The sequence below is a fragment of the Mobula birostris genome, chromosome 2, assembly GCF_030028105.1.
Source record: "Mobula birostris isolate sMobBir1 chromosome 2, sMobBir1.hap1, whole genome shotgun sequence".
Lineage (NCBI taxonomy): Eukaryota > Metazoa > Chordata > Chondrichthyes > Myliobatiformes > Myliobatidae > Mobula > Mobula birostris.
Window position 1 is genome coordinate 101,326,509 of NC_092371.1, and position 27,504 is coordinate 101,354,012.

At 43.7% G+C, this 27,504-nt stretch overlaps 1 protein-coding gene across 1 annotated transcript in view; it reads left to right on the forward strand.

Annotated features, from left to right (window-relative positions):
- Nucleotides 1-27,504, forward strand: part of me1 (malic enzyme 1, NADP(+)-dependent, cytosolic) — a 495,261-nt gene that overhangs the window by 158,967 nt on the left and 308,790 nt on the right. The window lies entirely within an intron of this gene.

Below are 27,504 nucleotides of genomic sequence, written 5' to 3' on the forward strand. Positions count from 1 at the left end.
AAAAACTCCACCATGAAGACAAAAGAACACTCGAAGCAACTCCACGAAAAGGTTATTGAAAAGCACAAGTCAGGAGGTGGATACAAGAAAATTTCCAAGTTACTGAACATCCCTTGGAGTACAGTTAAGTTAATCATCAAGAAATGGAAAGAATATGGCCCAGCTGTAAATCTGCCTAGAGCAGGCCGTCCTCAAAAACTGAGTGACCGTGCAAGAAGGGGACTAGTGAGGGAGGGCACCAAGAAACCTGTGACAACTCTGGAGGAGTTACAAGCTTCAGCGACTGAAATGGGAGAGACGGCTCATACAACTGTTGCCCGGCTGTGATGTTTCACTCCCAGATGAGGTCAACGCCTTTTATGCATGCTTTGAAAGGGAAAATAAAACTACACATGTCTGAATCCCTGTAGCACCTGGTGACCCTGTGTTCTTTGTCTCAGGGGCCGACATCAGAACATCTTTCATGAGGGTAAACTCTCGCAAGGCATTAGGCCTCCGTGTACCTGGTAGGACACTGAATACCTGTCCAACCAGCTGTCAGGACTGCTCAAGAACATCTTCAATCTCTCACTGCTGCAGTCAGAGGTTACCACCTGCTTCGGAAGGGTACCAGTCACACCAGTGCCCAGGAAGAGCAGGGTGACCTGCTGCCTCAATAACTATCACCCAGTGACACCCACATCTAAAGTGATGAAGGGCTTTAAGAAGTTGGTTATGGGAAGAAACAACCTTCTGCCTCAGCAAGGACTGGGCCCAACTGCAATTTTCCTATCACTACAATAGATCTACAGCAGGTACAATTTCACTGGCTCCCCACTCAGCCTTGGATTACCTGGACAATAGCAATATCTACATCAGGCTGTTGTTTATTGACTACACCTCAACATTCGATATAATCAAACCCTCAGTACTAATCAGCGAGCTCCAAATTCTGGGCATTTGTAATTCGATCCTTGACTTCTTCGCTGGGAGACCACAGTCTGAGTAGATTGGAAATAACATCTCCATACTGACATTCAACGCTGGTGCATCTCAAGGATGCGTGGTTAGCCCACTACTCTACTCCCTACACCAACAACTCTGTGGCTAGGCACAACTTAAATGCCATCTATGCATTCGATGTTAGCAACTACTGCTAGCAGAATTTCAGGTGGTGACAAGGAGGGGTACATGATAGAGACAGATCAGCTGGCTGAGTGGCGTTGCAGCAACAATCTTGCACTCAATCTCTATAAGACCAAGGAATTGATTGTGGACCTCAGAAAGGGGAAGTCAAGGGAATGCACATCGGTCTTCATCAAGGGATCAGGAATGGAAAAGGTGAGCAGCTTCAAGTTCCTGTGTGTCAACATCTCCGAGGATCAATCCTGAACTCAGCATATTGATGCAATTAAAAAGAGGGCAAGACAGCAGCTATATGTCCTTAGAAGTTTGAGGAGAATTGGTATGCCAGTAAAAACGCTCGTATTTCTACAGATGTACCGCAAAGAGCATTCTAACTGGTTGCATCACCGTCTTGTATGGAGAGGCCACTACAAAGGATCTGAAAAAGATGCAGAAGGTTGTAAACTTAGCTAGCTCCATCATGGGCACTAGCCTTCCCACCATTGAGGACATCTTCAAAGGAGATGCCTCAAAAAGGTGGTATCCATCATTAGGGACCCCATCACCCAAGACATGCTCTCTTCTCATTGCTACCAACAAGGAGGATATATAGGATCCTGAAGAGATACACTCAACATTTGAGGAACAGTTTCTTCCTCTCTGCCATCAGATTTCTGAATGGGCAATGAACCCATGTACACTACCTTGGTATTTTTTCTACATTTAATTTTTTTAATATATGTGCTTACTGTAATTCTTATTTATGTTATTATGTATTGCAATGTACAGATAACACAAAACAACACATTTCACTACATATGCCAGTGTTAGTAACCCTGATTCTGTAATTTTGGATCTCACAACATAGCATTTTGTCTGTTCTAATCTCTGTCAACTTAATGCCAAATGTTATTTTTTTTGCAATATGTAGCACCTATTAAATTGAATGACATGCTTGACAAGTTGAATATTTATTTAAAAACACTTATAGAAGATAAAAAGGTTCTCTTTTTCAAAGATAAAGGTTAGCTTTACTTATCGAAACATACAGTGAAATGCATCATTTGTGTCAATGACCAACATAGTCCGAGGATGTGCTGGGGGCAGCCTGCAACTGTCCCTACACTTCCAGCACCAACATAGCCTGCCCACTACTGACTACCCCTAACTGCTACATCTTCGGAATGTGGGAAGAAACCAGGGAACCCTGAGAAAACCCACTCGGTCACTGGGAGAATGTACAAACTATTTATGGAGAGTGGCGAGAACTGAACCCCAATCTTACGCTATCACTGCAAAGCCGTACACTAACTGCTGTGCTACCGTGCAACCCGCGTATATTAAATACTTAAATATACATATTGAAGCTGCCCATGTCAGACCACAATATAGATCAAGTTCAAGTTTAATTATCATTCAATCATACATGAATAAAGCCAAATGAAACAGCATTCCTCTAGGGCCAAGGTGCAAAACACATTACCAACAGCACACAGCACACATCATGGCACAGATAGCACATGTGGTTAAGCTTTTAGAAAAATGTACAGTCACAAAGAAAAAAAAATATAGCCCAAGTCTCTGAGTGGTATGAATGTAGAATTGATGGTAAATTGTCCTGGTCCAGCTTGTTGTTCCTCAGAGCAACCACTTGAGAGCAGCACTGAGTGCCACTGGAAGGAGGCACAGAGCAAACACTGGAAGGCAGTATTGACATGACATGCCAGTACCCCCCCCCCCACCCAGAATGGATTCGAATGCGCCCCGTAGGGGCTATCCCACACTGTGTCTTGGTGTCGCCTCTCCTGGTTGGCTTCAACAGGTGACACCATGGCCTTAACCTAGTCCTCGCACAACTGAGACAATTCAACACCCCGTCGTCAGTATCGCCAATGAACCAGTGAACTGGACTTGCAAGATTCTACGTTACCAATGCCGAACAGGGACTTGCGATCACAATAAAAAAGTCTGATACACTCACTCGCTCTGCATACTGCCCAATGGTACACAAGTCCAGGTGCCAACACGACAACAGTATGTAATAAGTTCGGCTCCATTGCTATCAAGCAACTTGCTGATAGGATAGTCCTGCAGTACCTGATGTTCTTAGTATCCAGCAGTGGTTAATCATTGTAAAAAAGACATACAAGACAAACAAGTACACCTTTGATTGGATGCAGAGTGGCCACTGCGACTGAGTGTGTCATCATCTTACCAAAAAGATCCTAGGGTACCAAGGTAGTGTAACAGTTTGCACAGGGTTGAGAGTTTCATCCCAGCATCCTCTGTAAGAAGTTGGTACCATCTCCCCGTGACCATGTGGGTTTCCTTCGGGTGCTCCGGTTTCCTCCCACAGTCCAAAGAAGTATGGGTTAGTAGTTTAATAGCTCATTGCAAATTGTTCTGTGATTAGGCTGGATTGCTGGGTGGGATGGCTCGAAGGGCCAGAAAAGCCTGTTCTGCGTCGTATATCTAAATAAAAAAAAACATTCAGTCAAAATGGATGTAAATTTATGTGAACAGACCCAGTGCAAGATGAGCTGATTGGCCTTCGCCTGCAGCTGACCAGATCGAGATGAGGAACTGCTGCGAACTAGTTCTTGCAGAAACGTGGCTCCAGGACAACATCCCATGCATCATCTATCTTCAAGCCATGCCATCCTGGGGCTCGTACTAATATTGTTTCTTGTGACTATATGTGCTAATGAAACTATGTTTGTTATGTGTGACTGTGGAGTTATGCTGCTTTGTTTAGCTGGATACACGTGTATGGTTGAATGACAATTAAGCTTCAAAGGTTCATTTTATTGTCAAAGTGTCCATATACAATACAACTCTGATATTCATCTTCTCCAGATAGCCGTGAAGTAAAGAAAGACCATGGGGGTTGTTGAAAGAAAAGACATTGCTTGAACTTGAATACACCGCCCCCCCCCCCCCACATATACAGTAGTGTGCAAAGGTGTAGGGTGCCAAAGACTTTACCATATTTGTTGACGTGGAGCGGAGAGCAAGTTTGTAAATCTGGTGGGAACAAAAAATGTTTGGAATGGCGAGGGTAGAGTGCCACAGGAGGGGTGTGGAACAGGTGGCAGAGAAGTGGGGCAGATGTGACACGTAGCATTGATAAGGTACCCCGTGCAAGGCTTATTGAGAAAGTAAGGAGGCATGGGATCCAAGGGGACATTGCTTTGTGGATCCAGAACTGACTTGCCCACAGAAGGCAAAGAGTGGTTGTAGACGGGTCATATTCTGCACTAAGGTCAGTGACCAGTGGTGTGCTTCAGGGATCTGTTCTGGGACCCTTACTCTTTGTGATTTTTATAAATGACCTGGATGAGGAAGTGGAGGGATGGGTTAGTAAGTTTGCTGATGACACAAAGGTTGGGAGTGTTGGGGATAGTATAGAGGGCTTTCAGAGGGGTTGCAGTGAGACATTGATAGGATGCAAAACTGGACTGAGAAGTGGCAGATGGAGTTCAACACAGATAAATGTGAAGTGGTTTATTTTGTTAGGTCAAATGTGATGGCAGAATATAATATTAATGGTAAGACTCTTGGCAGTGTGGAGGATGAGAGGGATCTTAGGGTCCGAGTCCATAGGACGCTCAAAGCAGCTGCACAGGTTGACTCTGTGGTTAAGAAGGCATACGGTGTATTGGTCTTCATCAACTGTGGAATTGAATTTAGGAGCCGAGAGGTAATGTTACAGCTCTATAGGACCCTGGTCAGAGCCCACTTGGAGTACTGTGCTCAGTTCTGGTCGCCTCACTACAGGAAGGATGTGGAAACCATAGAAAGGGTGCAGAGGAGATTTACAAGGATGTTGCCTGGATTGGGGAGCATGCCTTATGAAAACAGGTTGAGTGAACTTGGCCTTTTCTCCTTGGAGCGATGGAGGATGATAGGTGACCTGATAGAGGTGTATAAGATGATGAGAGGCATTGATCATATGGATAGTCATAGGCTTTTCCCCAGGGCTGAAATGGCTGCCACGAGAGGGCACAGGTTTAAGGTGCTTGGGAGTAGGTACAGAGGAGATATCAGGGGTAAGTTTTTTACGCAGAGAGTGGTGAGTGCATGGAATGGGCAACGGTGGTGGAGGTGGATACGGTAGGGTCTTTTAAGAGACTTTTGGATAGGTACATGGAGCTTAGAAAAATAGTGGAATATGGGTAACCCTAGTAATTTCTAAGGTAGGGACATGTTCGTCACAACTTTGTGGGCTGAAGGGCCTGTATTGTGCTGTATGTTTTCTATGTTTCTGTGAGTGCAGACACACCCAGCCCTGAGACACCAAGCAAGGTCATATGATTCTAAACAATTGGTTTACTGATCATTACAGAACGTTTCTCTGTTACTTCCCACTCCCTTCTCTCTCTCTTCCCCTTTTCCCAACTGTGTTTCCTCTCTGCCTCTTTCCCACTCTCAGTCCGCAATAGAGACCTATACCAGAATCAGGTTTATCAACACTCATATATGCCATTGTATAAGTAAGACGGGTAGGCGTAATAAGCTGTAGCTTTACCCTACACCCTTTTGGTCTGTTTTAAAGAACATCTATGTTTTTTTTGTTGTAATTTTGTCCTATGACATCATCGTTGAAAATGATGCTTTTTGTTATGTTTGTACTGACCGAAATAAATTTCATTCATTCACATATGTTGTTAATTTTCTGTATTTTTTGTGGCAACAGTATTGTGCAATACATTAAGATTACTACAGTACTGTGCAAATGTCTTAGACAACCTTACTGTATATAGGTGCATAAGACTTTTGCACAGTACTCTAATTTAATATCCACCCTATATAGAGCCTGTACAGTGATCTAAATTAATTAAAGATGTAAAACAAAATAATTGGTAACTTAAGTATTCACCCCCTTCAAGTCAGTATTTAGTAGATGCACCTTTGGCGGTAATTACAACCTTGAGTCTGTGTGGATAGGTCTCTATCAGCTTTGCACATCTGGACACTGCAATTTTCCCCCATTCTTCTTTAAAAAATTGCTTTGGCTCTGTCAGATTGCATGAGAATAATGAGTGAACAGTCCTTTTCAAGTCCAGCTGCAAATTCTCAATTGGATTGAGGTCTTTACTCTGATTTGGCCACTCCAGGACATTAACTTTGTTGCTTTTAAAGCATTCCTCTGTAGCTTTGGCTTTATGCTTGTGGTCATTGTCTTGTTGGAAAACAAATTTTCTCCCAGTCACAGTTCGCATGCAGACTGCATCAGGTTTTCCTCCAGGATTCCTCTGTATTTTGCTGCATTCATTTTGCCCTCTAACTTCACAAGCCTCCCAGGGCCTACTGAAGTGAGGCATCCCCACAGCATGATGTAGCTACCACCAGAATTCACAGTAGGGTTGGTGTGTTTTTGATGATGTGCGGTATTTGGCTTACACCAAACATAGTATTTAGTCTGATGGCCAAGAAGCTCAATTTTGTTTTCATCAGCTCACAGAGCCTTCTTCCAGTTGACTTCAGAGTCTCCCATATGCCTTCTGGTAAACTCTAGCTGAGATTTCATGTGAGTTTTTTTTCCAACAGTGTGTTTCTCGTTGCCACTCTCCCATAAAGCTGTGACTGGTGAAACACCCGGGCAACAGTTGTATGTGTGGTCTCTCACATCTCAGCCACTGAAGCTTGTAACTCCTCCAGAGTTGTCATAGGTCCCTTGGTGGCCTCTCTCACCAGTTCTGTTCTTGCACAGTCACTCTGTTTTTGAGGATGGCCTGCTCTAGGCAGATTTACAGCTGTGTCATATTCTTTCCATTTCCTGATGATTGACTTTACTATATTCCAAGGGATATTCAGTGATCTTGTATCTATCTACTGACATGCTTTTCAATAACTATTTCACAGAGTTGTTTGGCGTGTTCTTTTGTCTTCATGGTGTAGTTTTTGCCAGGATACTGACCTTCCAGATACACCCTGACTGCACACATAACTAATTATGTGTCAAATTAAAGGGGGTGACTACTTATGCAATCAATTATTTTGTGTTTTATATTAGTAATTAATTTAAATCACTTTGTAGGGATCTGTTTTCACTTTGACACGCAAGAGTCTTTTTCTGTTGATCAGTGTCAAAAAAAAAGCCAAATCAAATCCTCTGTGATTCAATGTTGTAAAACAATAAAAAATGAACACTTCCAGGAGGGGTGGGAGTGAATACTTTCTATAGGCACTGTATATGCTGTGTTCTGTGCTGACTATATGTACTGTGTTTTGTATCTTGTCCCAGGAGGTACACTGTTTTGTTTAGCTGTATGCATATGAACGGTTCAATAACCCTGAACTTGAACACACATGTACACAGACACAGACACACACACACACACCACACATGCAGAAGAACCTCTCCTTCTCAGTCCTGATGAAGGTCCTCAACCTGATGATGCCTGACCTGAATTCCTGTGGATTTCCAACATTTGTGGAGTCTTTTGTGTTTATAAAATTCTGAGCTGAGCCTTAAATCTCTGTGTGGCTTCAGCTTTTAGTTATGTTAACCTTATGTATTAGTTATAGATGTGTTATGACTGTGGTAATCCATTACTGATAAATTAGCATACTCGTGGGCTGCGCTGTTCCTGCACGTCAGCTTATTTGGGCATCATTTGCAGAGCAATTTGTGTTTAACTATTTGTTCTCTGGTTCAAGATTGTTTAAGTCATTTCCAGGACACAAGGTGTAAAGGAGATCGAAATCGTTGTTACTCTGGATGTGATGCAGCACAAAAAACACAATAAGATAAAGAACACAATAATAAAAACACGATAAATATAAATACATAAGATGGCTTAAATGCATAGATTGATTGTATTTTCATAAAGGGACACTAGTCTCAAGAGCATCTGTACATAAGGTGACTGACAGGAAATGATAAAGTAGTGGTGGTTGGGGATGTGGAGGGGTGGGTTAGTGGGTGGAAGTATTGATCAGCTATACTGCTTGGGGAAAATAACTGTTTTTGAGTCTGGTGATCCTAGTGTGGGTGCTATGTAGCCTCCCTCCCTGATGGGAGAGGGACAAACAGTCAATAACAGGGTGGGTGGGATCCTTTATGATGTTACTGGCCCTTTTCCAGCACCTTTCTGTATATATGTCCTTGTTGGTTGGTAGGCTAGTACCGTTAACTTCCACAGGAATTAGGTTCATATTGGATTTTTTTTTCTTTAAAATAGATTGTTGCTTATGTGGCCTGTTTACACAACAATATCCTTAATAAAAACACTGGAGACGGGAGCTAAATCAACAGGGTTCTTTACTAACTAAAACTGAACTAAACACACATATATACAGATCCATACACATCTAATAGTGCATGCTCCATACGATGCATTAGTACAACATAAAGTAGTACTATATTATACAGTAGGTTATATGGTACATAGATTAATTTGAATCTTATTTGGTGCTAATTTTCAGTTGCTTACACCTCACCTGTTTACCTGTTCTCCCTCCGTGCTCCTGTAGTGATTTGATCCACATCTGTAAAAAAATGGCATGTGTATCACTGTACATCGATACGCGTGACAAGTCAGCATGTAGGTTGCAGTCTGCACTGGGCCTTGACAGAAAGAACAAGAAGCAAGCAGCTCGCAGGATGGGGGAGGAAGCAGAAGGAGCCTCGTGCTGGATATGGAGCAGGCGAGAGGAGCTGAGCTGGAAGTCAGGAGCAGATGGGCAGTGACTTGGCCACCACTGCTGACCCGCCAACTGGAGAGTGTAGTGGTTAAGGGTTCAAACACTATACGAAGGTTGGGCACCACCTGTTGACATCAACTCCTGGCCGAAGGTTACGGTTACCTCATCAGGTAACTGAAGAGATCACCCCGGTGTATGACGCAAGCAAGATGGAACATAGAACAGTACAGCACAGGACAGGCCCTTCGGCCCACAATGTTGTGCTGAGCCAATTAAATTAGTCATCAAGTGTCGATCTAAACGAATCTCATCTGCCGACACAATGGGCATATCCTTCCATTTCCCTCACGTTCATGTGCCCATCTAAACATCTTTTCAAAATCTCTAATGTATCTGCTGTGCCATCACCCAGCGACTGCATACCGGGCACCTACCACTCTCTGTGTAAAAAACTTGCCCCGCACACCTCCTTTGAACTTAGCCCCTCTCACTCTAAATTCAAGCTCCCTGGTATTAGGAATTTCAACCCTGGGCAGAGAAGATACTGTCTGTCTAGACTAAAAACTCTCAAAAACTAACTGTGGCTCAAAAGCAGGGAGCTGGAACTAAATTATTATTACTCCTTTTACAGCATCTATAGTTCATGGATGAACTACAACAATTGTTCATCCCAGTTTGGCAAAAGAATAAATCAAGGAAGGTAGTGCACCCATGGCTGACAAGAGAAATTAGGGATAGTATCAATTCCAAAGAAGAAGCATACAAATTAGCCAGAGAAAGTGGATCACCTGAGGACTGGGAGAAATTCAGAGTTCAGCAGAGGAAGACAAAGGGCTTAATTAGGAAGGGGAAAAAAGATTATGAGAGAAAACTGGCAGGAAACATAAAAATGGACTGTAAAAGCTTTTATAGATATGTGAAAAGGAAAAGACTGGTAAAGACAAATGTAGGTCCCCTGCAGACAGAAACAGGTGAATTGATTATGGGGAGCAAGGACATGGCAGACCAATTGAATAATTACTTTGGTTCTGTCTTCACTAAGGAGGACATAAATAATCTTCCAGAAATAGTAGGGGACAGAGGGTCCAGTGAGATGGAGGAACTGAGCGAAATACATGTTAGTAGGGAAGTGGTGTTAGGTAAATTGAAGGGATTGAAGGCAGATAAATCCCCAGGGCCAGATGGTCTGCATCCTAGGGTGCTTAAGGAAGTAGCCCAAGAAATAGTGGATGCATTAGTGATAATTTTTTAAAACTCGTTAGATTCTGGACTAGTTCCTGAGGATTGGAGGGTGGCTAATGTAACTCCACTTTTTAAAAAAGGAGGGAGAGAGAAACCGGGGAATTATAGACCGGTTAGCCTAACGTCGGTGGTGGGGAAACTGCTGGTGTCAGTTATCAAGGATGTAATAACAGCACATTTGGAAAGCGGTGAAATGATTGGATAAAGTCAGCATGGATTTGTGAAAGGAAAATCATGTCTGACGAATCTCATAGAATTTTTTGAGGATGTAACTAGTAGAGTGGATAGGGGAGAACCAGTGGATGTGGTATATTTGGATTTTCAGAAGGCTTTTGACAAGGTCCCACACAGGAGATTAGTGTGCAAACTTAAAGCACACGGTATTGCGGGTAAGGTATTGGTGTGGGTGGAGAGTTGGTTAGCAGACAGGAAGGAAAGAGTGGGAATAAACGGGACCTTTTCAGAATGGCAGGCGGTGACTAGTGGGGTACCGCAAGGCTCAGTGCTGGGACCTCAGTTGTTTACAATATATATTAATGACTTGGATGAGGGAATTAAATGCAGCATCTCCAAGTTTGCGGATGACACGTAGCTGGGTGGCAATGTTAGCTGTGAGGAGGATGCTAAGAGGATGCAGGGTGACTTGGATAGGTTGGGTGAGTGGGCAAATTCATGGCAGATGCAATTTAATGTGGATAAATGTGAAGTTATCCACTTTGGTGGCAAAAATAGGAAAACAGATCATTATCTGAATGGTGGCCGATTAGGAAAAGGGGAGGTGCAACGAGACCTGGGTGTCATTATACACCAGTCATTGAAAGTGGGCATGCAGGTACAGCAGGCGGTGAAAAAGGCGAATGGTATGCTGGCATTTATAGCGAGAGGATTCGAGTACAGGAGCAGGGAGGTACTACTGCAGTTGTACAAGGCCTTGGTGAGACCACACCTGGGGTATTGTGTGTAGTTTTGGTCCCCTAATCTGAGGAAAGACATCCTTGCCATAGAGGGAGTACAAAGAAGGTTCACCAGATTGATTCCTGGGATGGCAGGACTTTCATATGAAGAAAGACTGGATGAACTGGGCTTGTACTCGTTGGAATTTAGAAGATTGAGGGGGGATCTGATTGAAACGTATAAGATCCTAAAGGGATTGGACAGGCTAGATGCAGGAAGATTGTTCCCGATGTTGGGGAAGTCCAGAACGAGGGGCCACAGTTTGAGGATAGAGAGGAAGCCTCTTAGGACCGAGATTAGGAAAAACTTCTTCACACAGAGAGTGGTGAATCTGTGGAATTCTCTGCCACAGGAAACAGTTGAGGCCAGTTCATTGGCTATATTTAAGAGGGAGTTAGATATGGCCCTTGTGGCTACGGGGGTCAGGGGGTATGGAGGGAAGGCTGGGGCGGGGTCCTGAGTTGGATGATCAGCCATGATCATAATAAATGGCGGTGCAGGCTCGAAGGGCCGAATGGCCTACTCCTGCACCTATTTTCTATGTATGTTTCTATGTATCTAAATCACTAATCTTCTTTCCTGGAATGTGGACTGAAGTAAGCAGGGTGCGTTGCTGTCGCTGTGCTTTGGTGGAGACTTGACAAGACTGAAATGAACAGAAGAGAGTTAAATACATTTACCAAGAAACCCAAAATGGCTGGAATGTGTGCATCCTCATGTGCATGATTGCCGTCTTCTCACAGCTGCCCCACCTGCGTGAGTACCCAGACTGTGCGGCTGTGTCCACAGTTGTGTCACCATGTCTCTAACCTTCCAAGGCTCAATGCTTTGTACCAAATGTACAGGTGCTTGACTGGGGTTTTGCTTTACCTGTGGAAAATTTCATGACCTACCCTCATCTGCAGGTATTCCTGCTTTTCCTTTCAGCTCCTACCCTGTTGTAGGGAGCAGGAGTGCTTTGAGTCTTAGACCTCAAGACCATAAGGCCATTCGGCCCTTTGAGTCTGTTCTTCCATTCCATCATGGCTTATTTATTATCTCTCTACACCATTCTCCTGCCTTCTCCTTGTGACCTTTGATGCCCTAACTAATCAAGAACCTACCTATCAGCCTCCTTATCCCTTTTCTAAAGAGATGTCCTTTATTCTGAGGCTGTGTCCCAGACTGTCCACTATGGGAAATATTATTTCCACTTCCACTACCTAGGTCTTTCAATAGTCAATAGATCGCAATAAGATCTCCCCTCATTCTTCTAAACTCCCGCGAGTACAGGCCCAGAGCCATGAAATGCTTCTCAAACGTTAACCCTTTCATTCCTGGAATTGTTGTCGTGAGCTTCCTCTGGATCGTCTCCAATGCCAGCTCATCTTAGATAAGGGACCCAAAACTGCTCACAATACTCCAAGGGTAGCGTTACATCCTTGCTCTTATATTTTAGTCCTCTCAAAATGAATGCTAACATTGTGTTTGCCTTCCTCACCACCATGTCTTGGGCTTCACTGGAAAGTTCTCAAAATCCCATTTCAAATTGAAATGAGGAAAAACTGTTTCGGGCAGATGTCTGCCTCCTGTTGATGCTGCCTGGCTCATGATCTTGGAACTGAAGCCACAGCAGGGAATACAGCCAAAGGGGTGGGGGAGGGGTTTGATCAATGTACATTTGCTGTGAAATTAAACAGGTTTCCCTGTAAAATCCCAACGTTCACACCCTCTCTTTACATCTGCAGCACCGCAGTGGAAACTGCGAGCAGTTTCAAACTCCTGGGAGTGCGCATCTCGCACAACCTCTCATGGTCCCAGAACACATCCTGCACCATCAAGAGAGCTCACCAATGCCTCTACTTTCTGAGGAGGCTGAAGAGAGCCTGACTACGCACATCTGTTTCCATGACGGTCTGCAGACTGCATAGTTTACAGAGCAGCCTAACTAGCTGCATCACTGCATAGTTTACCGGTTTATCTTAAGACCAACTCAGTTATTAACATATGGAGAAGTGGTCAAACCTAACTCTGACACAGACCCATTTATTCCAGCTGTTTGAGACTCTCCCCTCTCAATATTTCAGAGAAAAATATACAGCGGGTAGTCAAAGCATCATCACCTGCACAAGTCTACCCACATTCAAGGAGATGTCTACAGAAAGGTGTCATTATAGGGTGTGTAGTGTCATAAAGGATCCCACCCACCCTGCTCATCAAGGAGGAGGCTACATAGCATCCATACCAAGACCACCAGACTCAAAAACAGTTACTTTCTCCAAGCAGTAAGGCTGATCAACACCTACACCCACCAACCCACCCCTCCACACCCCCAACCACCACTACTTTATCATTTCCTGTCACCTTATGTAGAAACACTCCTGTGCCTAGTGTCACTTTATGGACATACAATCAATCTATGTATATAAGCTATCTTATGCATTTATATTTATTGTGTTTTTTGTGCTTCATTGGATCTGGAATGACAATTACTTTGTTCTCCTTTCCATTTGTGCACTAGAAATCACATTAAACTATGTAGAGTATTTTCTTGAAAGCACGGCAGTCCAGCAGATAATGGTCAAATCATTGAAGATTCACACTCTGCCTTTTACTGGTAGTTTCTGCTGATCTCCAGGGGTCAGAAATGAATGATTCTTTGCAATGAAAAATAAATGGAAATGAAATAGATTTTCCCAGCTGGAAGAAAAACTAAATGAAATGGAAAGGTTAAGGGTGAAAGGTGAAATGTTTAAGGGGAACGCGAGGGAGAACTTCTTCACTCAGAGGGAGGTGCAAGTGTGGAACGAGCTGCCAGCGGAAGTGGGAGATGTGGGTTTAAGGGAAATTTGGATAAGTACATGGATGGAAAGGGTGTGGAGAGCTGTGGACCAGTTGCAAGTCGTTGGAACTAGGCAGTTTCATAGTTTGGCATGGACTAGATGGGCTGAAGGGCTTGTTTCTGTGCTGTAGTGTTCTCTATCTCCATGACTTTATGAAGTAATCAAATGCGAATGTGTACTTATGTCCCCAAATCTTGAAGACTATACCCAATTTAAATTGCAATTAGACAAGAGAACCGTATGTTAATGGCACTTTGATGTTTAATGGAGGAATCATAAGCCAGCACATCACTGGCACTGCCCTACCCACTATCAAGGACATGTATACTGAAAGGTGCTGGAAAAGGGCCAGTAATATCACAAAGGATCCCACCCACCCTGCTCGTAGATTGTTTGTCCCACTCCCATCAGGGAGGAGGCTACGTGGTATCCACAGCAGGACCACCAGACTCAAAAACAATTACTTTTCCCAAGCTATAAGGCTGATCAACACCTCCACCCATTAACCCAGCCCACCACACCCTCAACTACTACCACTTTATCATTTCCTATCAGTCATCTTACGTACAGACGCTCCTGTGCCTAGTGTCACCTTATGGACATACAATCAATCTATGTATGTAAGCTATCTTATAGATTTATATTTATTGTGTTTTTATTACTATTTGTGTTCTTTATCATATTGTGTTTTTGTTTTGTTCTGCATCCAATCCAGAGTAACAATGATTTTGTTCTTCTTTACCCTTGTTTACTGGAAGTGACATTAGGCAATCTTGAAACGTATTCTTTTAGCAGATTCTGCACCTGGGTGGTGACGTGTCCACTTGGACCTATGGCTACACTCAATTTCAATGTCAAGTTTATTGCTATTCCACAATGCATGTGTATACAGCTGAATGAAACGTCATCCCTCTGGGGTCAAGGGGCAAAACATGGTATGCTCAGTTACACACAGTTACGACCCAGCACATTCTGTCACAAGTCCCTCAGTGGCTTGGCCTGAAGATTGACACGTTGACATAAAGTGCATGTGGATGTGAGGTAGTATAATATGACTAGAACTATTATAATAAGACCATAAGACGTGGGAGAGAATTAGGCCATTCAGCCCATTGAGTCTGTTCCACCATTCTATCATGGCTGATTTATTAATCCTCTCAACCTCATCTTCCCACCTTCTTCCCTACATCTTTGACATCTTGAGTAATCAAGAAGCTATCAGCCTCCGCTTTAATATCCCCAATGCCTTGGCAGTAAAAGGAGCAGTTGTCTCAATATGTACAGCCCCAGCAATAACTGATGAAAAGTGACCGGTGCAGGGTGAGAGTGTGGCTGTGAGTCAGCGGATGGGGGAGGAGAGGGACAGGACCCTGATGCCCAGTGAGGGCACTGGGCTGGTGGGGTTCCCTCTATACGGAAAGCCTACCACCCTCGGCATATGTTCAGCTGAAGGAAAGGTTTCCCAGACCTGCTGATCACCAGTGCTTTCTCTCGTGTGGGATTTTTTTTTGATAAAAGGTTGCAAATGAAATGAATAAACCTGTGAACAAAAACAAAATCACCAGCACAGCCTGAAAATGTGCTGGAGGCAGCCCGTAAAGTCTTCCCACACATACAGCACCAACACAGCATGCCCCCGACTCACTAGCCCTAATCTGTAAGTGTTTAGAATGTGGGAGGAAACAGAATCATCTGGAGCAAACCCATGCTGGTCCCAGGGAGGACATACAAACTCCTCAGAGACGGCAGCGGGAATTGAACTCCCAATCACTGGTGCTGTAAAGCGTGCTCACGGCTGCTGATCGTGCCTGCTCACTGAACAGCAACAATACAAGGCCCCAGTCCGTTACTGAGGTGGTCACTACCGCCAGGAAGGAGGTACGGGATCAGGACTAGGACAGTCAGACTGGGTAACAGCTTCTTCCCTCAGGCCGTGAGACTAATGAACACCCTGCCACCACCGAGGTCTCATCACTAGGACAGCGAGCTGTTTACCTGTGCTGTGCACTACATGCATTTTCAATGATACTTTAACTTGTGTTAATATTTTGTTTTATGTACTACGTGAAATATGTTTGGGAGTGCACCGTGGTCCGGAGGAATGGTGTTTTGTTTGGTTGTACATATATACGGTCAGATGACAATGAACTTGAACGACAAACCGTCTCGTACCTCTCACTCACTGAAGATCCTGGAGGAAGTGCTGCCTTGCTGTCTTGGCCAGCCTGGAGGGGACTGCTGACTCGCCCACACTTCTTTTCCGCGTAGAGCTCCACCTCTGCAGTCTGCCTGGTCAGGAAGTAACAGCTTGCAGCTATATTGCAGAAAGTTGTCACCAAAAACTTCGAGAAATTTCTATGGATTAGATTAGATTATGAGGACACGCAGTCCTCTTTTATTGTCATTTAGTAATGCATGCATTAAGAAATGATACAATATTCCTCCGGTGTGATATCACAGAAACACAGGACAGACCAAGACTGAAAAACTGACAAAAACGACATCATAATAACATATATTTACAACAGTGCAACAATACCATAACTTGATGAAGAACAGGCCAAGGCACAGTAAAAAAAATTCAAAATCTCTCGAAAGTCCCACATCCTTTGCAGATGGGAGAAGGAAGAAAACTCTCCCTGCCATGCCCGACCACAGTCCGACTCTGAGTCGTCCGAAAACTTCGAGCTTCGATCAGTCCTCCAACACCGAGTACCGAGTGCCATCTCCGCCGAACGCTTCGACCTCAGCCTCGGTCGCCAACAGCAGGCAAAGCTGGGGATTTTGGGGCCTTCCCTCCGGAGATTTTCGATTGCACAGTAGCAGCAGCAGCGAACTGGGCATTTCAGAAATTTCCAGATGTTCCTCTGTGCCTTCTCACGTCTGTCTCCATCAAATCAGAATTGTGCATGGCACCCTACTTACAAATACGATATCATTTCACCGGAGAGCTGTGCGCGCTGCGTCACGCCGCCAGTTTCTCCTCCCGCCTAGTGCACATAGGTGCACATTGGAGAGTACCCTAACTGGTTGCATCACAGCCTAGTATGGGAATACCAGTGCCCAGGAATAGAAAAGTCTACAGAAAGGACTGGGTACAGCCCAGTCCATTACTGGAAAGGCCACTCCCATAACTCAGTACATTTAAGCAGAGCACTGCCACAAGAAAGCATCATCCTTCATCGAGGACCCCCTCCATCCAGGCCATTCTCTCTTCTCACTACTACCACTGGGCGGGGGGTGGGGAGAGTTATAACAGTCTTAGGTCCCACACCACCAGGTTCAGGAACAGTTACAACTATCAGGCTTCTGAACCAGCATGCATAACTTCCACAAGTCTGAACTGATTCTACCTACAGATTACTTTGAAGGACTCAGTAACTCATGTTCTCGGTAATTTTTTTTGTGTTATTTTCACAGTTTGTCTTCTTTTGCACATTGGTTATTTGTCAGTCTTTGTTTATATATAGCTTTTTGTAAATTCTATCGTATTCCTTTAATTTTCCTGTAAATGCTTGCAAGATTGTAACATATGTGTAGTTTGATAATAAATATACTGTATAGAATTGATGGTGTTATTTAACATGAGGAAAGTTACAGACTTGATAGGAAGGAGAAAAGTCTTGTTGCATCCAATGTGACAGATTATAAGGTTTAGTATCGAATAGCCCAAACTGATGCCGATCTACAGAAATGAAACCGATGCAGTAGACTACTCGACATGTGCTGCCTTGGAACGGGTACAGAAAAGGGAAATGAGACTGATTATAGGAGGTATAAATGGCTGGGGCGTTCCACCCTGTAATATGGAAGAGGCAGGCAACAAGGAGCATCAAAAAGACACTTAGTATTTCTATAACAGAATGGGAAATATAGCATTTTTTTCTAGAAAAAGAGGGACTTCAAAATACATGTACAAAATACACATTTACACTAATCAAAGGACCTTCGTAGTTTCAAAGTAACTAATATAACGCAACAGTACATCGTGGGCATGTTATGTTGGCACCAGAAAGTGTGACGACGCTTACAGGCTTCCCCATGAACATCCCTAAGTGCGTTGGTTGTTAACATAAAAGGTGCATTTCACTGTATGTTTCAATGTAAATATAATAAATAAATCTGAATCTGAATCAGTACAGACTATTATGTTTGGATGTAAGAGGGAACTGTGATTTTATGAAGGTGCAATTTTCTAAGCCACAAACGCACTTTGATCAATCCCCAACATTCTGTCTGTTCTTCAAAGCAGCTCTGGGGAAATCTGTCACCACCGTATAACTTCAAATATCAAAGTACTGTACATCTTTTTTTTATGTTGCATGTTTTTAAACTGTGCTCTTTATTCGTTTGCAAGTACTACTCATTTTCAGCAGCTCATTAAGGCACCCGTCCATTGACAGACAAATTGATAATGGAAGATAGGAGTCTATCGGGGTCATCTTCTGTAACAGTGTTTCTGGTGTGGCTTCTCCACAGTAGTGAGGCGTAACACATCGGCTTCGTCGAGCATCTTTGCTCCGTACACCGCAATAGGCAGCATCTCTCAGCGGCCATAAGTTTCAACTTGACTTCTCATCCCTGTTCCAAAATGTCAGTCTCTACTGCCATGAGGCCACACTCAGGTCAGAGGAGCAGCACCTCATAGTCCATCTGAGGAGCCTCCAACCTGATGGCATGAACATTGATTTTTCTCCCCCCCTCTCTTTTTACATTCCCTACTCTGATTCCCCTCTCACCTCTTTTATCCTCACCTGCCTATTATCTCCTTCTGGTGCCCCTCCTCCTTCCCTTTCTCTCATGATCCACTGTCCTTTCCTGTCAGATCCCTTCTTCTGCAGTCCCTTACCTTTTCCACCTACCATCTCCCAGCTTCTCACCTCACCTGTCAGCTTGTACTCCTTCCCCCTCCCCTCTTTCCAGTCCAAATGAAGGGTCTTGCCCCAAAACATGAATTGTTTATTCTTCTCCATAAGCACTGCCTGGCCTGCTGTGTTCCCCCCAGCATCTTGTGTGTGATGCTCTGAATTTCTTGTGTTTGTGATGTTAAGATGCTGACATGGTTGTTTAGTAGTTACCATCATGCCTGGCAAAGGTATAGATAGATGGAGAAAGTATAGTAGAGAGGGAGAAATGAAAAGGAAAAACACTGGAACAGTGAAATGCAGATCGCTGTAGTCGCTGGAAATCTGATATAAACTGAATGTGTAGCAACCAGGAAATTCAGATTTAGGTTCTTTATTTATCAAATGTTCTGTATATCAGAACATAAAGTGAAATGTGTTGTTTACATTAATGACCAACACTCCCCAGGATATCATGGAGGCAGCCCGCAAGTACCAGGCCCAACACACCAGGCCCAGCATGCTCGGCAGATCAACACAGAGTATGACAAGACAGAAATAGCAAGCAATGAAGCAACAACAGCAAAACAAGCCCCATTCCTTTCTCCCACCCACACAAGTCGAGTCAAGTCACGTCACTTTTTATTGTCATTTCAACCATAACTGCTGGTATAGTACACAGCAAAAACAAAACAATGTTTTTCAGGACCATGGTGTGACATGAAACAATACAAAAACTATGCTGAATTACGTAAAACAACACAAAACTACACTAGACTACAGACCTACCCAGGACTGCATAAAGTGCACAAAACAGTGCAGGCACTACAATAATAAACAAGACAATAGGCACGGTAGAGGACAATAGGCTGGTGTCAGTCCAGGCTCTGGGTATTGAGGAGTCTGAAGGCTTGGGGGAAGAAACTGTTACATAGTCTGGTCGTGAGAGCCTGAATGCTTCGGTGCCTTTTGCCAAATGGCAGAAGAGTTTGTGTGAGGGGTGCGTGGGGTCCTTCATAATGCTGTTTGCTTTATGGATGCAGTGTGTGGTGTAAATGGCTGTAATGGTGGGAAGAGAGACCCCAATGATCTCCTCAGCTGACCTCACTATCCACTGCAGGGTCTTGCGATCTGAGGTGGTGCAATTTCCAAACCAGGCCGTAATGCAGCTACTCAGGATGCTCTCGATACAACCTCTGTAGAATGTGGTGAGGATGGGGGGTGGGAGATGGACTTTTCTCAGCCTTTGCAGAAAGTAGAGACGCTGCTGGGCTTTCTTTGCTATGGAGCTGGTGTTGAGGGACCAAGTGAGATTCTCCGCCAGGTGAACCAAGAAATTTGGTGCTGTTAACGATCTCTTGGGCTTTGATCTAGACCTGTGATTAACCTTCGGGCTCTGATCTGACTTCTGATCAACCTTTGGGCTTTGATCTGGACCTCTGATTAACAATTGGTCTTTGATGTGTACCTCCCATTGGCCTTTGGTCTTTGATCTGTACCTCCCATTGGCCTTTGGGCTTTGATCTGGACTTCCAATCAATCTTTGGCCTTTGATCTGGACCTCCAATTGACCTTTGAGCTTTGATCTGGACCTCTAATTGACCTTCGGGCTTTGGTATGGATCTCCAATTGACCTTCGGGCTTTAATATGGACCTCCAATTGATCTTCGTGTTTTGATCTAGATGTCCAATCAACCTTTGAGCTTTGATCTGGACCTCTAATTGACCTTCAGGCTTTGATCTAGATGTCCAATCGACCTTTGGGTTTTGATCTGAGAGATAGAAAAGTCAGCCTGAAACATCAGTCCTGTCCCTCTCTTCCAGATTCCATACTCTTGCTGGAGAACTTCCCAGTTCTGTCACCAACTCAATAGACTGTTTGCTTGACGATGTTGAAATCATTATTAAGGTATAAATGCAGAGCAAGGAGAGCTGTAGGTTTTCTTTGGGTTGGAGAGAGGGGAAGATAGAACAGATGCAGATATAAATCTGTAAGTTTGTGTTGGAGAAGAGATGCAGGTGGATGGGAAAGCATTTTCATGATGAAACAGAAACATATTAGGAGGACATTGAGTCGGTTGTCTTGTGGTGCTGCTTAACTCTGGCATTCCTTGACATCTATAGATCTGCAGTGCTTCTGAATACTGGTCTAATCTTTTTATTGTAAACTAACATGGGTGAACTGGTACTGACGTCAGACATGCGGTGACCTCGTATTTCTCCACGATGGTGTAGCGGTTATTATGGCGCTATTACAGCTCTGGATGTTCTGGAGATTGGAGTTTAATTCCGGCACTATTCTCTGTACACCCTCCCTGTTGAATGCGTGGGTTTTCCCTCGGGTCCTCTGGTTTCCCGTCACTGCCCAAACCCATTCCAGTTAGTAGGTTAATTGGTCAAGGTAAATTGTCCTGTGATTAGGCTATAGTTAAGCTGGTCAGTGCAGCTCGAAGGGCCGATTCTGCGCTGTGTCTCTAAGTGGGGCCAACAACCGGGGGTTCAATTCCTCCACGGTATCTAAGGAGTTTGCATGTTCTCCTCATGACCACAAGTGCTCCAGGTTCTTCCCATATACCAAAGATGTACAGGTCAGTAAGTTAAACAGTTGCGGGGGTGGAATTGGGCCAGAGGAGCTGTTCTGTGCTGTATCACTATATAAGAATTAAAGAAATTCATCATAGAGCCATCATACTAATTACTAGTTTGTAGGACATGGACCTAAACCTTGAACTCCCTACATATACCTAAGTATTTTTAAATAGAATCTTTTTTTTCCCACAATATTTTACAAAGAAGCTCCACACCCTGACGGCATGCTGATTAAAATTAAAGTCTTCTTGATGCCCAATCCTTTTCTACCAATTATCTTTTCAAAACTACATTAATTTGCATCTCGGATAATGCTCATTTACCATTATAGAAACCTATATATATTTATATTTAGTCCTTTTTTACTGTTGTACATTAACATTGATGAATGACATCTCCTACAGAGGTCAAAGTACATATGTTACCATATACAACCCTAAGATTCATTTTCTTGCAGGCATTCACAGTAAATACAAAGAAACACGATAGGATCAATGAAGAACCACACACAACAAGACAGACAAACAACCCATGTGAATACTACAGCAAACTGCAAAAAGAAAAAAAAAACTACAAAAAGAAAAAAATCTCAAAATAATAATAGTAAATAAATAAGCAAGAAATATCGGGAACATGAGATGAAGAGTCCTTGAAAGTGAGTCCATAGGTTGTGGGAATAGTTTAGTGTTGGGGTGAGTGAAGTTAACCTCTCTGGTTCAAGAGCCTGATGGCTGAGGGGTAGTAACTGTTCCTGAACCTGGTAGTGTGGGACTTGAAGCTCAAAGGTTGATTGGATGTCTAGATCAAAATGCGAAGGTCAATTGGAGGTCCATATTAAAGCCCGAAGGTCAATTGGAGATCCATATCAAAGCCCGAAGGTCAATTAGAGGTCCAGATCAAAGCTCAAAGGTCAATTGGAGGTCCAGATCAAAGGCCAAAGATTGATTGGAAGTCCAGATCAAAGCCCAAAGGCCAATTGGAGGTACAGATCAAAGACCAAATGTTAATCAGAGGTCCAGATCAAAGCCCAAAGGTTGATCAGTGAGAGGCCTTGAGGACGGATTGTGCTTTCCTGCAACAGTGCTCCTTGTAGATATGTTCAATGGTGGACCGACACTCATCTATGGAGCACTTGGACAATAAAGGCACCTATGTTAGACTATTGTTTACTGACTGTAGTTCTGTCTTCAATACTTTATGTCTAAACAAACTCATCTGCAAACTCCTAGACCTGGGACTCAATATCTTCCCTTGCAGCTGGATCCTTGGCTTCCTGACTGCAACCAGTTAGGACAGGCAGCAACACCTCTGTCGTGATTATCCTCTCAACAATCGTGCCCCATAAAGCTAGCTACCCTACTCCCTGTACACACATGGTGGAATTCTGCTACAAGTTTACAAATTATACCATTGTGGTGAGGCCAATCTCAAATAACAATGATTCAGAGTACAGGAAAGAGATTTGTGTATTTTATTTATTTTAGAGATACAACATAGAACAGTCCTTTCTATACTGTGACTCTGCAATTCAAAGATTCAAGATTCAAAGCACTTGTTATTGGCAAAGAACGTATAAATTATACACCTTGAAATTTGTCTGGTTACAGGCAGCCACAGAGCAAGAAACCTGAATAACCCAATTTTAAAAAAGACCAAAAACCACTCCACAGAGAGAGAGAGAGAAAAGCACACATCATGCAAATAGAAGCTAGCCAACACCAGACTGAGTCCCAGATCCTCTCCTGGACTGGCTGGGGTAGGCCCAATCCTCAGTCCCCAGACCATCACACTACCAGGGCAGAAACACACAGCAGCCGGATCAGTTCACAACATTGGTGCCATGGAGAAAGAAATAAACGTTTGCTGGAGAGTGAGCAAATTTAGCCCAGTCCTTGTCTCTGTAGCCAACACTTGGGCTTCTAGTCTATATGTGCCAGCCTAATTTGTCCAAATGCCAGATAGTGCCTTTTTCCAGGACCTGGGTTCAGGCACCCCGATAAATTTGGGCCACCCAGCCAGAAGGTATTCTCTATCTTACTAAATCAGCTCGGCTCTTGGAGTGATCCAACATCGCACCCGGGTTCAGTAGACAGGCATCGAAACTCATCTGCATGGACTTCTCGCCAAATCGCTCACTCCTTCTCCGACAGCAGTACGAACGCTTTCTGCTACCCCGGCTCAAACACATTGCGCTTCGCAATATGCCAGCATGGCTCATCTCCCCAACCATCCTCGCCTCCTTGCTGTCTGCGGCATAAGTTCATCACAATTTGGTAGCACCATCTTAAACTGGAAGACTCTGTTAATTTTAGGACCATTTTTCGCCTGTAGTTTTGCCTTACCACTTGGCGAGCACCAGCCTATCCGTCATCAAGGACGTGTATAGAGAAAGGGGCCAGAGAAAAAAAAACATAATGATGGATCCCACCCACTCTGCTCATCCCACTTCAATCAGGGAGTAGGCTATGCACCATCCGTGCCTAGACTTCCAGACTTACACCCCCAAGTGTGTGGCGTGTGACCAAGTGGTTAAGGCATCGGTCTAGTGACCTGAAGGTCACTAGTTCGAGCCTCAGCTGAGGCAGCGTGTTGTGTCCTTGAGCAAGGCACTTAACCACACATTGCTCTGCGATGACACCGGTGCCAAGCTGTATGGGTCCTAGTGCCCTTCCCTTGGACAACATCGGTGGCGTGGAGAGGGGAGACTTACAGCATGGGCAACTGTCGGTCTTCCATACAACCCTGCCCAGGCCTCAGTCAACATCGAAATTGATGGACAGCCAAAGAAGAAGAAGAAGACATCCCCCAAGTCCTCCACACCACTACTAAATCAAAGTTCAAAGTAAATTTGTTATCGAAGAGCATATGTGTCACCGTATTACAACCCTGAGATTTGTTTCCTTGTGAACATGCACAGTAAATCCAAGAAACGTAATAGAATCAATAAAAGATTGCAGCCAGCAGGATGGAGAAACGACTAATCTGGTCAAGGCACAAATCGTACAAATACAAAAGGAATTTAAAAAAAAGCAATAATTATTGAGAACATGAGCTGACGAGTCCTTGAAAGTGAGTCCATGGGTTGTGGGAGCAGATCAGCAGTGGGGCAAGTGAAGTTGAGACGAGGTTATCCCCTGTGGTTCAAGAACTTGAACTTGAGCTGATGGTTGTGGGATAATAACTGTTCCTGAACCTGGTGGTGTGAGTCCCGAGCCTCCTGTACCTTCTACGTGATGACAGCATCAAGAAGAGAGCATGGCCTTGATGGTGATGGTCCTTGAGTGATTGCCTAAACAGTTACTTGTACATTGTGGTTATAGGGATGCTTTTATATTTATATTTATTGCATTTTTTTGTTTTAATGCTGTTTGTATGCTTGTGTTGTATTTAATGCTGCATCGGATCTGGAGTACCAATCATTTTGCTCTCCTTTACACTCATGTACTGAAGAATGACAAGAAATGATCTTTAATCTTGATCTTGATAATGCTAACGGATTCACTATTTCACTTGCTGGTTTGTTACTGGTCCATTGGTTTGTTATTGCTGTCGATGCCCTGCATGATATGCACCCAGTGGCCACTTTATTAGGTACCTGTACACCGGCTCTTTAATGCAAACATATGATCAGCCAATCATGTGGCAGCAACTCAATGCACAAAAGCATGCAGACATGGTCAAGCTGGTCAACTGTTGCAAAGACCAAACATCAGAATGGGGAAGAAATATGATCTAAGTGACTTGGACTCTGGAATGATTGTTGCTGCCAGTGTCTCAGAAACTGCTGATTTCCGGGTATTTTCACGGACAACAGTCTCTAGAGTTTACAGAGAATGGAGCAAAAACCAGAAAGCATGCCTTGAACGACCGTTCTGTACATGAAAATCCATTGTTACTGAGAGAGGCCAGACTGGTTTAAGCCGACAGAAAGGCAACGGTCACTCCAATAACCATATGTTACAATAGTGGTGTGCAGAAGAGCATGTCTGAATGCACAACATGTCAGACCTTGAATGAATGCGCTACAGCAGAAAAAGACCATGAGCCTGTACTCAGTGACCACTCTATTTGGTAGAGGAGGTATCTAATAAAGTGGCCGCTGAGTGCATGTACAAGTACAAATGTTGCATTGGCTGAATATGAACCGAATTGAATATTAAACTGGCATGTTTCCATCAATGAATGTAATCACACTTTGAAGGCCAAATACCAGACAGTTGTAAGGATTAGCTTAATAACAATGACTTCTTAAGTGAAGCAGTGTTGTTGTATCTGGCCTATGAGTTATTTGGACTGTCGTACCAGTTCCCTTTGACTTGAAGCTATTGTGTGCTGCCAGATTCTCTAACTTCTATGTTGCTTTTATTGCAAAATAAATCACTGACCTGTTCCCACAACCTATGGACTCACTTTCAAGGACTCTTCATCTCATGTTCTCAATATTTGTGTGTGTGTGTGGCCTCCGTCAGTCGTGGTCGACCATGGGTACAGTGCCTCTGGTAGTCACTGATTTGTCGAGCAGCATTGACTGGCTTTATTGCTTATTTATTTATTATTATTTTTTAATTTTTGTTTGTACAGTCTGATGCCCTTTGCACATTGAAAGTTTGACCATCATGTTTGATGCGGTCCTTCATTGATTCTGTTGCATTACTTGTATTTACTGTGGATGCCCGCAAGAAAATAAATCTTGGGGTTTATGTATGGTGACATGTATGTACTTTGATAATAAATTTAATTTGAACTTTGAAATTAACAAATTTGATAGAAGTGCAGTATTGGTAGTGCCATACTCGAGTGGAGTAAGGTCTTCTCCAAAGGGGTTGCCTATTGACTGTAGAGGGTGATGTGAACCCTCATGCGCCAGTGCAGTGTGGGCACAAGTAAGTGTGGTTGTGGCTCGTGGATGGCAAGAGGTCACTCTCTTGAACAAATTTCTTCCAGGTGTATCTATTGAGTGCAATGTCTTCCCAGTTTTTAGATGTCATGTTGTATTTCCTCAGGCTGTTTTTGATGTGTCTTTGAAGTGTTTCCTTTCTCCACCAGGGGCTGACTGACCTTCCTTCAGCTGGGAGTTAAGGATCTATCTGGGGAGGCGTGAGTTAGACATCCAGATGACATGACCTATCCGTTGGAGCTGGTGTTGCTTTATCGTGTGGAGGTGCTGTTCATGTTGGCCTCCTCCTGTGTGCTGGTGTTAGTGTGTCTGTCCTTCCAGCTGATCCTCAAAGTCTTTCACAAGGATCTTTGAGGGTATTGTTCCAGGTGTCTGCTGCAGGTAGTCCATGATTCAGCTCCATACAGTAATGTAGGTGGACAAGACAATAAGAGGGACAGATCAAATCAATAGCTAAGGCGGAAATAGCTAATACGAGGGGACGTTATTTTAAGTTAACTGGAGGAAAGTATGACAGAAAGTCAGAGGTAGGTTTTTAACATAGTGTTGGGTATGTGGAATACCCTCCAGGGGTGGCGGTAGGGGCAAATACACTAGGGGTATTTAACAGACTCTTAAATAGGCAGATGGTTGGTAGAAAATGGAAGGCTATGTGGGAGGGAAGGGTTCGATTGATCTTGGAGTAGGTTAAAAGGTCAGTGCAACATTGTGGGTCGAAGGGCCTGTACTGTGCTGTAGTGTTCCACGTTCTAAATGCTGCCTTCTGTTGAAAAATAAGAACACAATCGTTTTTTTCATGCTAAGGAAGCATCCATGGATGGAACATGACTTACCGAGAATTTCCCGCATCTCTTGTATTTATTTCAGATTTCCAGTATTTCTTGATTTTTAAAAATGTTTTTGTTATTCAGAATCACAGCACGCTAACAGGTGCTTCCGGCCCAACGAGGCCACGCTGTCAAATCATACCCGCCTGACCAATTAACAGACTAGCTGGTACATCTTTGGAAGAAACCGGAGCATCCGGAGGAACACCACCGCGGTCACGAGTAGAACATACAGGCCGTGGCGGGAGTTGAACCTGGGTTGCTGGAGCTGTGACAGCATCACACTAACCGTCACTCTACCCACATTTTCATTTGTATTTCATGAAATTGGCTGAAAAATCAGTCCGAGTAAACGCTAGTTAGTGTGCAGCAGAGTGCAGTGGCAGCGTTTTGTTTATTCTTTGGTCATTGCATAACTTTATTCCACTGCGTGTTTCAATGTGGATGTGATAAATAAATCTGAATCTGATCATTCTATACACAAGTGCATCGGGATAGTAAAATGGATAACAGAATGGGGTTTGCTGGTTAAATTCTGGCACAGTATTAAGGACAAGTCTTTAACAAAGCTTTTC